This window comes from Fukomys damarensis, unplaced genomic scaffold (genome assembly GCF_012274545.1).
Source record: "Fukomys damarensis isolate Sample0158 unplaced genomic scaffold, DMR_v1.0_HiC HiC_scaffold_24, whole genome shotgun sequence".
Classification (NCBI taxonomy): domain Eukaryota; kingdom Metazoa; phylum Chordata; class Mammalia; order Rodentia; family Bathyergidae; genus Fukomys; species Fukomys damarensis.
The window spans coordinates 66,786,360-66,799,745 of NW_022900936.1; the positions used below are offsets into that span (position 1 = coordinate 66,786,360).

At 39.5% G+C, this 13,386-nt stretch overlaps 1 protein-coding gene across 3 annotated transcripts in view; it reads left to right on the plus strand.

The window, feature by feature from the left end:
* The first annotated feature begins 7,984 nt into the window (after positions 1-7,984).
* Sec22a (SEC22 homolog A, vesicle trafficking protein) overlaps positions 7,985-13,386 on the plus strand; it is a 74,606-nt gene continuing 69,204 nt past the window's right edge. The window contains exon 1 of one of the 3 annotated variants that reach the window (XM_010618047.3): positions 7,985-8,070. The gene's annotated coding sequence lies outside the window, so the exon portion shown is untranslated. The remainder of the gene's footprint in view (positions 8,071-13,386) is intronic. The other 2 variants (XM_010618044.3, XM_010618030.3) reach the window with 2 other exon arrangements.

Sequence of the window (13,386 nt, forward strand, 5' to 3'; positions counted from 1 at the left end):
GTTCTCTTTTAGTACTTGAAATATCTCACTCCAGGCTGTCCTTGCCCTAAGGGTTTGTGCTGAAAAGTCTGCTGTGATTCTGATGGGCTTTCCTTTGCATGTGATTTGTTTCTTTTCTCTTACTGCTTGTAGTATTTTGTTCTTCTGTTGGGTTTCTGGGATCTTGATTATTATATGTTTAGGTGTAGATTTTTTTTATTGTGGCTAGTTGGGGTCCTATATGCCTCACTTATCTGAATGTCAAATTCTTCCCCTCTGTTTGGGAAGTTTTCTGTCATTAATTCTGTGAACAGCTTTTTAAAGTCATTTTGTATTTCATATCAATATATTATTGTTAGAGCCAGGGATTTAGCTCAGCGGTTCGGTGGCCTGACTTGCAAGCACAAGGACCCGAGTTCAATCCCCGGTACCACACACACACACACACATATAATTGTTTCACCACACCTAATTGACATTTGAGAAGATCCACAGTACTACAATTTTCAAAATTAACTAAGAATTTTAGTCAAAATCAGAACAGTTAATATTGTTATTTGAATATTACCAACATTTAATATTGATATAATAATACCAACTCATTTTCCACATTCAAATCTTATTCTTTATTCAAATAATGTCCTTATGGCTCTTTCTTCCTCCAGTCCAGAATGTAACTCAGGATTGTACACAGCACTTAGTTGTCACTTCTGTTTAATTGCCTCAAATCTGGAAAATACCTTCAGTCTTTCTTTATCTTTCTTGACTGTATTGCTCAGCTTTCCCATTGCTGAGACAAAATGCCTGCCATTTAAAAGACAAGAGGTTTAAATGGCTCATGTTTTCAGAGGTTTTCATCCACAGTCAGCTGACTCTAAGACAGAAACATTGTGGTGGAAGGGCATAGTGGGGAAAAGTTGCTCACATCATGGTAGCCAGGAAGCAGAGCACAGGGGAACAGTGCTAGGAAGGGACCAGGAACTGGTATAGTCCCCAAGATCATGCCCCAGTGACCACAGACCCATCCAGAAATGTACTTCACCAATCCCCTCTGTGTCTCTCAAGACTGTTAGGGAATTGATCATGTTAAAGTATGCTGTGACGCCGCCTCACAGGCTGCATTCTCCTGGTACATCTTGGCTCCTAAAATGACCTCATGCCCTTATCTCTGGTTTCCCTCCCTGCAAAGGCCACAGTGGTCCAGGAAAGTTGAAACCTGTGTCTGCAGGACTGGGCCCATAAAAGCAATCTGGCCTGTGATAGGTTAAAAGTAACTCACTCCTCATAAATAAACAATAGCCCACCCCAAAACTGATAAAAGGACCTTCCTCTCTTTGTTCTCTCTCTCCTTCTGCTTCTTCCTCCTCCTCCTCTCTCTCTCTCTCTCTCTCTCTGCCTTCCTGCCTCCTGCTCGCCTCCCTACAATAAAGATCTCCTGCCAGACCTCTTGGTGCGTGAGTGACCTAATTAGGAAGGGACACGCGAATCCCCTTTCAAAGACAATCAAGCTGATAATGAAGATTAAATATCCCAGTGATATTAATATGTTTTAAGAACATGGGCCAATTGTTATGAAGAATGTCCTTCAGTTTTTGTTAGTTTGCTGTTTCCATGTGATTATTTTTAGGATCTGTCTTTTGGGCGAGAGTTTGTGTTGGTAGACAGCAATTCCTTGCCCCGATCCTTCTTCAAGGGAAGACGTCTCTCGGCCTTCAGCATGTGCTCCAGACTGAGAGAGCAATCTAATTTAATGTCATGTCCATCCCAACAGTCTAATGGCTTCTTGAGGCAAGAATATAAAAGCTTAACCATTCTGACACAACACAGGGCTGAATGTATGAAACATTCAAGATGTCTGCAGAAAAGAGTAGCTGTAAAGAAAATGGATGGTTAGCCAGGCGTGGTGGTGCATGCCTGTAATCCCAGCACTCAGGAGGCTGAGGCAGGAGCATTTCTGTGAGTTCAAGACCAGCCTGGGCTACATAGTGAGTTCCAGGTCAGTCTCAACTGCATAGTGAGACCCTGTCTCAAAAAACCAAAAAAATAAAAAATTAAAAAAAAATAATAAAAAAAAAAGAAAGAAAGAAAGAAAAGAAAATGGATGGTTATCGCCAATTACCATGGAGGCATACAGAGATATATAATAAACAGTGAAGTATGAATAACAGGTTGTTAAAAACTAGGTATGAAAACTAGAAGGCAACTAGTTGCATATATTTTTTAAAAAGAAAATTTCACCTTCAGTAGAAGAGCAGAAGAAGCCCAAAACAAAACATAGGATTTACAAGGTTAGAATCCAATAAAGCAGGATTTTAAAGCCAGTGTCAGAGCCTGGTTGGGAGAAGTTGGAAGGGATAAACAGGATGCATGGGAAGAGATCATACAAGCAGATGACCCTGAGTTTTTGACACTGTCTCCACTACTGCAGTCTTCTTTGAATCTTCTGAGCCTGCATAAGCAGGCTTAAGAGCTGGCACCTCATAGGGCAACATGTGCCAACTGTGTCCTCACCTCCCCTTTTGGCCAGCCGGTCTGTAGTGAGGGCTAAGTCACAATACAACCCAGCTAAGGACACAGTAGGTTTATAAGCAAGGAAAGGCACTATACACCAAAGAAGCTACTAGGTCTGGACACTGAACCAAGAGGAGTGGGAGGAGCCCACTATGACTGCATACTAAGGAGCCATACAATTGAAGGGGAAAAGTTTATTGACTTGGAACACTTCGGATGCAGAATTTAACACCTAACTAGGACTCAGGACCCCAGAAGGTGGTGTGAACTCACTACTTCAAAGATGGGAAAATGATGGCCCACAGGGTGAAGCTGGAATGTCAGAACCATCCTGGCAGGCAGTGGAAGGAGAAGTTAAAAGTGGATGTGGCATGATGGACTGGCTACTCTGTTTGTGGCTGGAAGACTTGCCGAGGAGAATGTTTGTGGGAAGGCCCAGAGGGATGTTCTGAGAGGAGGGGGCATCACTAACAGGATGAGTGGGGGCTGTCTCTGAAAGCCAGGGCTGATGGCAGCAGAGGCTGTTATAGAAAGTGGCTCTCCACATCAAAGGACCTTTAACAAAAACGGTCAAGTGGCAATGCTTAACCACAAAAGGCTAGGGTGGAACCATGATTACTGTGATGATTGGCAAAGTCAGAGTGGCAGCCAGAGGGCCTAACTGCAGAGAATCGTTTAAATGGTTAATGGAACCTGGCAAAATAGATGAGCCACTGACAGGAATACTACACAGCTTTCACTAGTGCAGGAAATAAAGGATGAATGACTAGGAGGCTGAAAGCATTTAATCCACAAAAACGTCACCATTCCTTGTATCCCCAACATGCATAATACATTTCCTGGGTACTAATAGGCAGAAGCTAAGGTGCAACTATTTGCAGTATATCCCTTTTTCCTTTCTTGCATGATATTAGTAACATATATTTTACTTCTTTGTTATAAACCTCAAAACATGTCAATATTTTTGCTTTAAGAAGTTTACTATACTAGGTAAACTTTATTTTATTTTTTTTAAATTGAGTTTATTGGTACATTTTAGGTATACAGCACAGTTACATTCATCATTGGCATTTTGTACCTTTACATGACAGGTCTTGGTTCTCATTTTTTGCCCTTGTCCCTGCCCTCCCTTCACGTTATAAACCTCAAAACATGTCAATATTTTTGCTTTAAGAAGTTTACTATACTAGGTAAACTTTATTTTATTTTTTTTAAATTGAGTTTATTGGTACATTTTAGGTATACAGCACAGTTACATTCATCATTGGCATTTTGTACCTTTACATGACAGGTCTTGGTTCTCATTTTTTGCCCTTGTCCCTGCCCTCCCTTCACCCCCTCCTCCTCCCCATTTACAAATACTTTATTTCCATATTTTCATTTTCCCATATTTTTTTCTTTTCCCTTACTAGATAAATTTTAAAAGAAAAATCTTCTTTTTGATGTTTTCATTCCTCTTGTGTGAACTCAAGTTTCCACCTGAAATCATTTTTATTTAATCTGAAAGGCTTTCCTTAATATTTATTATACAGCAATTTAGATAGGATACCATAAATTTCTTGTCACTTATTTTCCTGAAAATCAGCCCTGTTACTTTTTAAGAGACAGGGGTCTCGCTATGTTGCTCTAGTTGGCCTTGAACTAAGTTCAAGTGATCTGCCTGCCTTAGTCTTCTTACTAGCTAGGTAAGGTCCACAGGCATGTGTTATCACTCCTACTTTCAAAAGAACTGTGCTGCACATAGAACTGAAAGTTGTCAGAGATTTGTCTTTCAGGGATTTAAGGATTTTACCCCATTATATTTTGATTTGCATTCTTTCTGATACAAAGGGCGAAGTCAGTAGTACTTTTATCTTTGTTCTCTGTAGGCACAGTGATTTCATAGTTCCATTCCTTGTTTCTATCATTTTAATTATTGGTTTTCAGCAGTTTCAAAAGTGCCCTGCTATGGTTTTATGTTTATCCTGTTTGGGATTAGTTTTTTTTTTGGGGGGGGGGGCTTCGGTAGGTTTATTTATTTGATCCAATTTAGAAAAACATTGGCCATTATTATTTCAAATAATTTTTGTCTCTTTCCCTTTCCTTCAGTGGCTTTGATCACACTGTTAAACAACTTTGTATTGACTCAGGCTACCAAGATTCTGTTCATTTTCTAAGTTTTCTTCTTTCTGTGTTATAATATCGATTATTCTTTTTTCCCTTAAAAAAAAAAAAAGTACTGGAAATTGAATCCAGGGGCTAGTATTGTTTTTGGTACTGGAGATCAAACTTGGGACCTTGTGCTTTTGAGGCAGGCGGCAGCACCACTGAGCTAATCCCTGGCCGCCAGGGCCTTGTATATACTAGGCAAGAGTTCTACCACTGAGCTATATTGCAAGCCCCTAGAATTCTTTTGCATTGTTTCTTTGTCCACTGAGCCTTTCTTTGGCAATGTCTCATCTGTTGGTAAATCCACACAGCAAAATTTTAATGTCAGACAGTGTATTTTTCTACTCTAGAAGTTTGATGTGGCTCTTTTTATGGTTTTAATTTCTCATATATTTACCTTCTTTTCAGTTCTCATCTATATTTATGATAACTGCTCTAAAGTCTTCTGTTTTAAAATATAATTTCATTTACTTTGTAACTTTTGGATTTCTTTTGTTATTTTTTTCCTGTTTATGGTTTATATTTTCCTGCTTCTTCACATATATAGTAATTTTTTTTTTTTTTGAGATAGGGTCTCACTATATAGCTCAGGCTGGCCTTGAACTTACTATGTAAGTTGAACTCATTGCGATCCTCCTGCCTCAGCCTCCTGAGTGCTGTGCTTACAGGTGTGCATCACCAAGCCCAGCATGTTTAGTAATTTTTTAGTGAGTGTAAATGTTACATGATTAAGTAGCTAGATTTTATTTTCTTTGCTTAACGACTGCTACATTTCTTTTCAGCAAGCAATTAATTTACTTGTAGATTAGCTTTTTGATCTTTGGACTAATTTAGCCTTATTTCTAGGGTGAGCTTTCTGGGGTCTTTTTACCAAATGTCCCAGATTCTAAATACTCTGGTTGACTTCTTTCGGTCTTGTGCTTAGGTAAGTAATTCCAGGAAGCAATCAAGGGAAATTTGAAGGGCTCATGGTTTGTTTTCTTTCTTTCTAGGATCACAATCTTACTATGTCTGAACTGTCCAATGCCTGAATATACTTGTTTCATAGATTTGGTTTTGCTTTCTATTGCTTATGGTAGGAGATTTAGTTTGGTGGTAATTACTTATGGCCACATCATATCTGGCATCTTTCAAATACAAACTTGCTAATGAATAAAACACACTGAAAATTGTGTAATAATAGGAATACAGTTTGAAGAATTTTCATTAATTGTACATGTAAATGACACCCAGATAGAGTAAAAGAACATTAGAACTTTAGATGTTCCTGAGTGTTCTTTTTCAAATATTAATAGTAACTAAGGTTAAAACACACACACACACACACACACACACACACACACACACACACACACACACACACCAGGGATCAAATTCAGTTCCTTGGGCTTTCAAGGCAGGCAGCGGCACCACTGAGCTAAATCCCTGGCCCAGGTTAACCAATATTCTGACTTCTATAATCTATAGTAGTTTGGTTTTTGAGCATAACATAAATGTAATCATGTGATGTGCATGTTTTGTGTCTGACTTATTTCACTCAGTTTTGTTATGAAATTCAATAGTGGTAAATTGTTTATTCTTTTTCCTGTATTCTACTGTGGGAAGCCAGCCATGGCCCATTGGCTTTTTGAAAGATAACATTTGTTCCTCTTTAAGGACTGCAAGTGTTAAACTTGTTTCTGACCCTGCACGAGAGAAACTCGGATAGCCAAAGATCTGTAGGAGTCAGGTACTTCCTGTTAAAAATCTGACGTTAGCTGTAGGAGTCAGGTGTTTCCCATTGATGTGCCTTTAAAAGGCTGATGCTTGTTTGCAATAAACGTCGCCTTGATCAGACTCTTGTCTTGGTGTCCTTCCTTTCTCTCTGCCCCATCTCCACCCCGCTGCTCTTTCAGGTTTGAGGCACTGCGGGACAGTGCTCTGCGTCGCCGGTTCGCGACATTCTACTATGTAACTATACTAAAATTCATTCATACTATGAACATTCTTATACACATAATTTTTGATGAGCAAATGAATACATTTCTGTTGAATGTATAGCTAGTAGGACTGGGATTGCTCGGTTCGTCAAGTTTATGTAATTAGTTGAGATCTTTCTTCTGCTCTAGACATATGTATTCAAACCTGAACGACATTTCCATTTACAAGTATCTCAAATTTGACATACAGCAAAACATTTGCTCCTCATTCTTTGTTCTCTGAATCAGTAAGTGGCTTAACTCATCTAGTTTCTAATGGAGCCATTCTTAACACTTCTCTTTTGTTGACCTTTCCCAGCAAACCAATCCATTATTAAGCTCCTTGGAGTCTGCCTCTAATTTATACATATTTTAAACTTATCCACCTCTTTTTGTCTCTACTGCCATTTCCCTAGTTCAAGCTGCCATCATTTGTGGCCTTGTCTATTGTAATGTCTCCAAACTGGCCTTCCAATAACCTTTCTTGCCCTCTTCCATTTTGAGTTTTTACAAATGTAAATCAGATACTACTTCACAGTCTTTACTAGCCGCCCACTGACCTCAGGATACCTTACAACTTAGAGTCTGAAACCCACAAAGTGGCCAATTACAGCATTCTCTAGCCTTAGTCTCATCACAGCCTCTTACCCCCTGCACTCCAGCCACACAACTTCCTTTCAATTCCTAGAACAATTCCAAGTTCTTTTACGACCCAACCTCACAGATGACTCCTTGGTCTCGAATAGTCTCTAGGGCTCCTTAATACGCCTGAAGCTTAAAAGACACTTATTTAGAGGACTCTTCCCTGAGAGTTCAAAATTAATCCATCATCACACCCATTAATCTTTCTCATAGTATGGGTCACCGTTTATATTTATGTAACAATTCATCCTTTACTGTCTCTTGCTCCTATTATACCTTCAATTCAATGAGTGTTATGTTCACTCTCAAGGCCCGATGTCTAAAGTTGCACTTGTTGCCTGGAAGACACTCAGTAAATGCGTGTTTAATAATACAAGGCCATGCAAACGCTGGGAGGGGCTGTGGGGCCAGCATCTGGCCCTTCTCGGCTAAGGTTACTTTCCTTCTAAGGGTGGTGGCAGCAGATGGGGACAGGTCCTTTTCTTGCTCGTTCAGAGGACGTTTTTCCCCCTTCCTTAAAGCGTGTGAGAGAAATATTACCTCCAGACACAGCGGTAAGAGAGTAAGATTAGCCTCATTTCTGAGGGACAGCCCAGTTGCATTCCCAGAGGACTGCAATCTGCTCCACAGGCTGCCAACGTCCCCTGGGGGAGGCGGGGCTAGGGCGGACCCAGGAATCTGATTGGTCTAGGCGAGCTGAGAGGGCGGGGAAGGGGCTCGACTGCCTGCGCCAGCCACGTTGGACGTGGGGCTTCCCTGCCTAGAGGCCACTCCCGGCCCCACAATGCACTGCGTGGCGCGTCACTCTGAGCGGCGGGTCCAGGCTCGACAGGTACTGTCCAGCCCCTTCCAGCCCTCTTCCCTCCTCGTTCAGGGTCGCTGAGACGCTGGCTAGCCGCTGCCCTAGCTCTCCCGCCGCTTTCCTCGGCTTGCCCGGGTCTAGAAGCGAGCTGGTTCACGGGGAGCCGTTGGGGCCGCGGAGCTCTGAGGGCAGACGAGCGAGGATTCCGTCCCCTTCGCTTTGGGTCAGTGGGCCACGTGGGCGACTGCTTCTCCTTGGCTGGCCTGCGCCGAGTACGGAGCCCCAGCAGGGACGTCTGAGGGAGGGGACCGTCGCCCTGGGCTGCCAGCAGTTCGTAGTGGGCACTCCCTGGCCCCAGACGTCTGAAGCACTGGGCTCCACCCAGCCTGCTAGGTGGCCCAAGAGCCTGAGGTGACATGTCCTGTATCTTTTAGGCCGGGTAGGACTAAACAGTAGCTTACCATGAGTTTTGTGGAGGATTGAATCGGCGTTAAATCCGCGCTGCCTCACGGAAACTCCTTGAGGCCCTTTTAGGGACACTTTGGGAACGATGTGGCCCAAAAGAGACTTGAGCAATTGGCTCGACAAGTGGAGGTCTGTGAAAGAGCACTCCGAACCCTCACCGGCTTGAATCTCTCTGGTAGTAAAAGCAGCTTTAGAATTTTCACCTGCTGCTTAGTTTCCTGGATCATGCACCTGGGGCTGGTGGAGTTCTTCAGAACCAGCTCTCCTGTGCCTGTTCAGATAAAGACCAGTTCAGAGCCAGAGTGTCAGCCACCACACTAGACACGATAGGATCCCAACTGATAGGTGAAATAACCAGTTTTTAAAACTCTGACTCACATTCCATGTCACTGGTATTCGTTCACATTCCAAGATTGTAAGGAATTAGGCAGTGTCTTGAATCTTTTCACCTGTGACCATTCCGTAACGTAATGGAACATCTGTCTAGGTGTTTCCTATGTTGAGAACCATCACATCAGTTTCATACCTTTTTTTTAAGTTCATGACCAATTTAAATTTAAATATATATTTCTGTTATTGTATATAAGAAATAAATTTAAGTGTATTTTCTGTTTCTGTGCAAAAGAAACCTAGGGCCTATAAAAGGATGCTAGTGATTTTCCTCTGTATTTGTGTAAGAAGTTTGCATATATTGAGAGGCAATATCATAGAGTTGTTAGGGTCTGTCCTAAATTTAAACAGCTGTTGCTTGTTTAGGGATTGAGCAAATTACTAAAACTTTCTGGGTTTGAGTTTTCTTGAAGGTAAAAGAAGCTAGTAGTACCCACCAGACAGGTTATTGAAAAGTTTAAATGAGGTAATGCATATAGAGTGTCTCCATAAAGGGTAATCGATAAATAATATGAGCAACAAATACTAATAGCACTTTTAGTTTATTAGAAGGTTCAAGGCAGGATCAGGAGGTTTACATGATCCTTTGAGGGAGATTCTATTTACTATCAGTAAGGGAACCCTCTGCGATACTATTTGTAGCCATATTTACAGGTAAAGAAATTGAGATTTAGAAAGGCAAAACTTTAGATTTAGAAAAGCTTGCCAAAGGTTACATGGCTGGTGTGTGGGAGAGTCTAAATTTGTAGTATCTGACTTCTTAACTACCATACTGCCTCTTAAAGAAAATGTAAGCTGTATTATTATTTCAAAATGAGTAGCTAGTTAGCTTCTGCATCACTGATTATTTGCCCCTTGTTGGTTTTGAAAGGCTCATATAACAGTAATGTAGATAGAGACTCAAGGAATTTAAGTTTAAATACCAATTATACCATATGCTAGCAGTATGAACTTGAGAAATTGAGCCCAGTTTTCCTAAATGTAAAATGGAGGTTATACCTACCATCTGTGAATTATGTGGTGCTACATAAATGTTGTACACATTTGTACATTTGTTGCGGAGCCTATTCCTAAGTGTGGGTATAATCTGTGGAGCGTGAGTCTTAAAATACTGTGCAGTGCAAGTGCCTGTACTAGGAGTACCAATGACTAGTGAGGTAGGGGGCATAGGCAAAGCAGCAGAAAAAATTTTTGGTTTTCTGTGGTCCCCTTTTCCCTTTCCTTCTTTACATGGGTCTGCCCCTATCCTGTATATCACAATTATAAAACCAGTCTCCAAATTAAAACTCCTTAATTCCCACAGATCTCAGCTAGCACTTTTATGTGTTTTAGTTTGGTTTGGTTTGGGTTGGGGTTTTTTTGAGACAGGGTCTCGCTATGTAGTCCAGGTTGCCTTAAACTCACTGTGTAGCCCAGGCTGGCCTCAAATTCAAGGCAACCTTCCTGCCTCAGCCTCCCATGAGCTAGCACTTTTAATAAAATAACATATACCAGTTAGTGTTTCCCAAACTTTGTTACTGTCATATATGTATGAAATTTCATAAGCAAATGGACATTTAAAATTTATTTTATTTAAATTAGGAGAAAAACCTAGTACTCAAAAGTAGATTTCACAGATCCTGCTAAAAATATAGGGCAAAAGTCGTTGAATGATCAGTGTTTGATAAATACAGTAAGAACACACAGGAGAGGTGCAGGCATTTTGAGGTTTGTTTGTTTTGGGTTTTTTTGTTTGATTGCTTTTGGTTTTTGGTTTTTGAGACAGGGTTTCACTATGTAGTTGATACTGATCTGGAACTCACTGTGTAGCCCAGGCTGGTGTTAAACTCACAGCGATCCTCCTGCTTCAGCCTCCCAAGTGCTGTGATTACAGGCGTGCACCACCACATTGGGCTCATTTTGAGTTTTATTACTTTTTGAGATGACTTCCTGGTGGCTCAGGCCTGCGGTCACTACCTGACAATTTTCTGAAGGTGAGGGCTCAGTGACTTGTCTTAGGTTTAAGAAATTGCTATCCATCTTGTTTGGCATTGTGACTTTATTTCTCAACCTTCATAGATCTATGTAGGTTCTAATTTGGGCTTTTTCCTCCAATAGCTGTGGGGAAAGGAAATATAGGCACTACTCAGATTGCCTGTGGTTTTCCTGTTAATTATCAAAGGCAAATGTAATATTTTCTGTGTTAAAAGTGAGGACCAGTGGCTTAAAAATTCCTCTTTGATCCTGATAAAATTTAAAAAAAAATGTAAAAATCCCCCAAAACTACTACTTCTCTTAAAGTTTCCTTGGCATTTTCAACCACCACCTTCTTCTGGACTTTTACCCTAGCTTGGCATTGGTATATGTAATTTTTTATTTCTACTAGCACAATGCAAATGAGAATAGAGATTTTTTTTTTTTGGTCTGGGTTTTGGTTTGTTCTTAAACTATAATAAAAAGTAAAAAGAAAAAATGGGGGTGGTATGTTTATTGAGTCAATAGACAATATATTTGTTATCTTAAAATGATTGGAGTCTTTTTAGCAATTAGTTAAACCTGGCATTGTTCATTGGGCATTCATCCCAATTTCTTTTTGCATGGATTCAACTGGTTTGGGTTTCTAACTTTCTGTGCATATGCGTGTGCACACACACACACACACACACCAGTCCTTGGACAGCCTTTCAAGGATTATGACAGGGAATTATAGCTGCTATGTTTTGGTTATCAGTCTAAAATGTGTATTAGGAATATCTGAAATGCAAGTTTGTTTAACTAGTTTTCTGTTTTTTTAGAGTGGTAGCCAATAGAGCCTGTGCTGTATTTATTTGTTTCATTTGAATTTCTCAATTTGGGATGTTATTTCTTGGAACAGGAACTAAGTAATGCCTAATATAAGTATCTAATTTATGGTAGATACCCAGTAAATGGTTACAGAAAAATAGGACTTGCAGGTTTGTAAGAACAAGTTTTCTTAGCATATGTTTTAAGAAATATGAGTCATATCTTTCTGTCTTTCAAGTCATTCACTAATGACTTGAAAAAACTTTCTGTCTTTCACTAAGAAGAGTAACTTTGGAGACTATGTGAAAGTTGGGGAACTATTAATAAATTATATTTCTGATATGATCCTAGAAAAATCAAGCATTAAAACGATGAGTAAGAACATTTGGAACTATAAGTCATAACTGGCCTTCACATTGATTCCTAGAATGGTCATATTTCTGAAAAAGCAGTAGTTTTACATTTAAATAATAAATACTTCAGGGTGTAAAGATATTTTCCTCTTTTCTTACACTTGGGCTAAATGTTACCATTGTGGTTTAAAAATTAAATAAAATTTCAGTAGAGTTTATGGTATAGATATCATTCTTTCATGGGTCCCACCTTTCTCTTGATACTCTTTTTTAAAAGAAAAACACAAAATTAGATAAATGGGGAAAAGAATGCTGATTTGGATATATGACACTAGGATTTTTTTTTTTTTTTTTTTTTTTTTTTTCTTTTTTTTTTTTTTTTTTTTTTTTTTTTGTACCAGGGATCAAACTCAGGTCCTTGAGCTTACAATGCAGATAACAGAACCACTGAGCTAAATCCCCGGCAACACTAGGATTTTAGTGTGAAGATTCCACTATAGTAAAATGTCTGATTTGATTTGCTGCTGTTATTTTTCCCCTTTTTAATAACTGCAGGAGAGAAATGTTAGAGAATAATGATATATTAATGTCTAGAGATTCCTCCCCTTTCCTCATTAAAAAAGGAAAAGGATGTAGTAAATTTAATGCTTTACCTTTATTAGTTGACTTGATTTTTATTATCAAGTCAGTTACCACCATGAATAGACAGATTTAAAATTCATACAGCAATGAAAACTATCAACTTCTGATTTACAAACTGAACCAGTTGATTTAGTTCATTTTCTTTCTTTCTTTGTTTTTTGGTGCTGAGGATCGAACTTGGGACCTTGCACTTGCAAGGAAGGCAGCGGAACCACTGAGTTAAATCCCTGACCCTACCAGTTGATTTTCTATGGCATTTTTTTGGATGTATTGCTCATTTTTTTTTCTTTTGGAATGGGATACTATTGACCTAGCTTAAATGGGCAGGTAAAGATTAATTTCTGAAATATAATTACCTCTGAAAAAAGCCTGTAAAATTCTATCAAATTTTGAATTTTTATCAATTACCTCTACTATGGTAGTAAAAAAAACAAAACTTAGTGACACTGCACTCTGATGGGCTGACAGAAGTTACCACTTAATCTCAGATGGTAAACATGTTGTAATCAAATGATTTTTCAAAATATAATCCTAAGGACAATAAGCATAGTAATAACCTCAGAGAAATTTGTTAAAACTGAACATGCTCAGACCCCATCCCACAGATGGTAGACCAGAATTTTGGGGATGGACCTAGAAATTTTCATTTCTAACCAATTTCCAACTTCTTATATGAGCTCGTTACCTCATTTATTTCAGAATCAGGCCTGTGAAATCCTTTCATCTGTTGTGA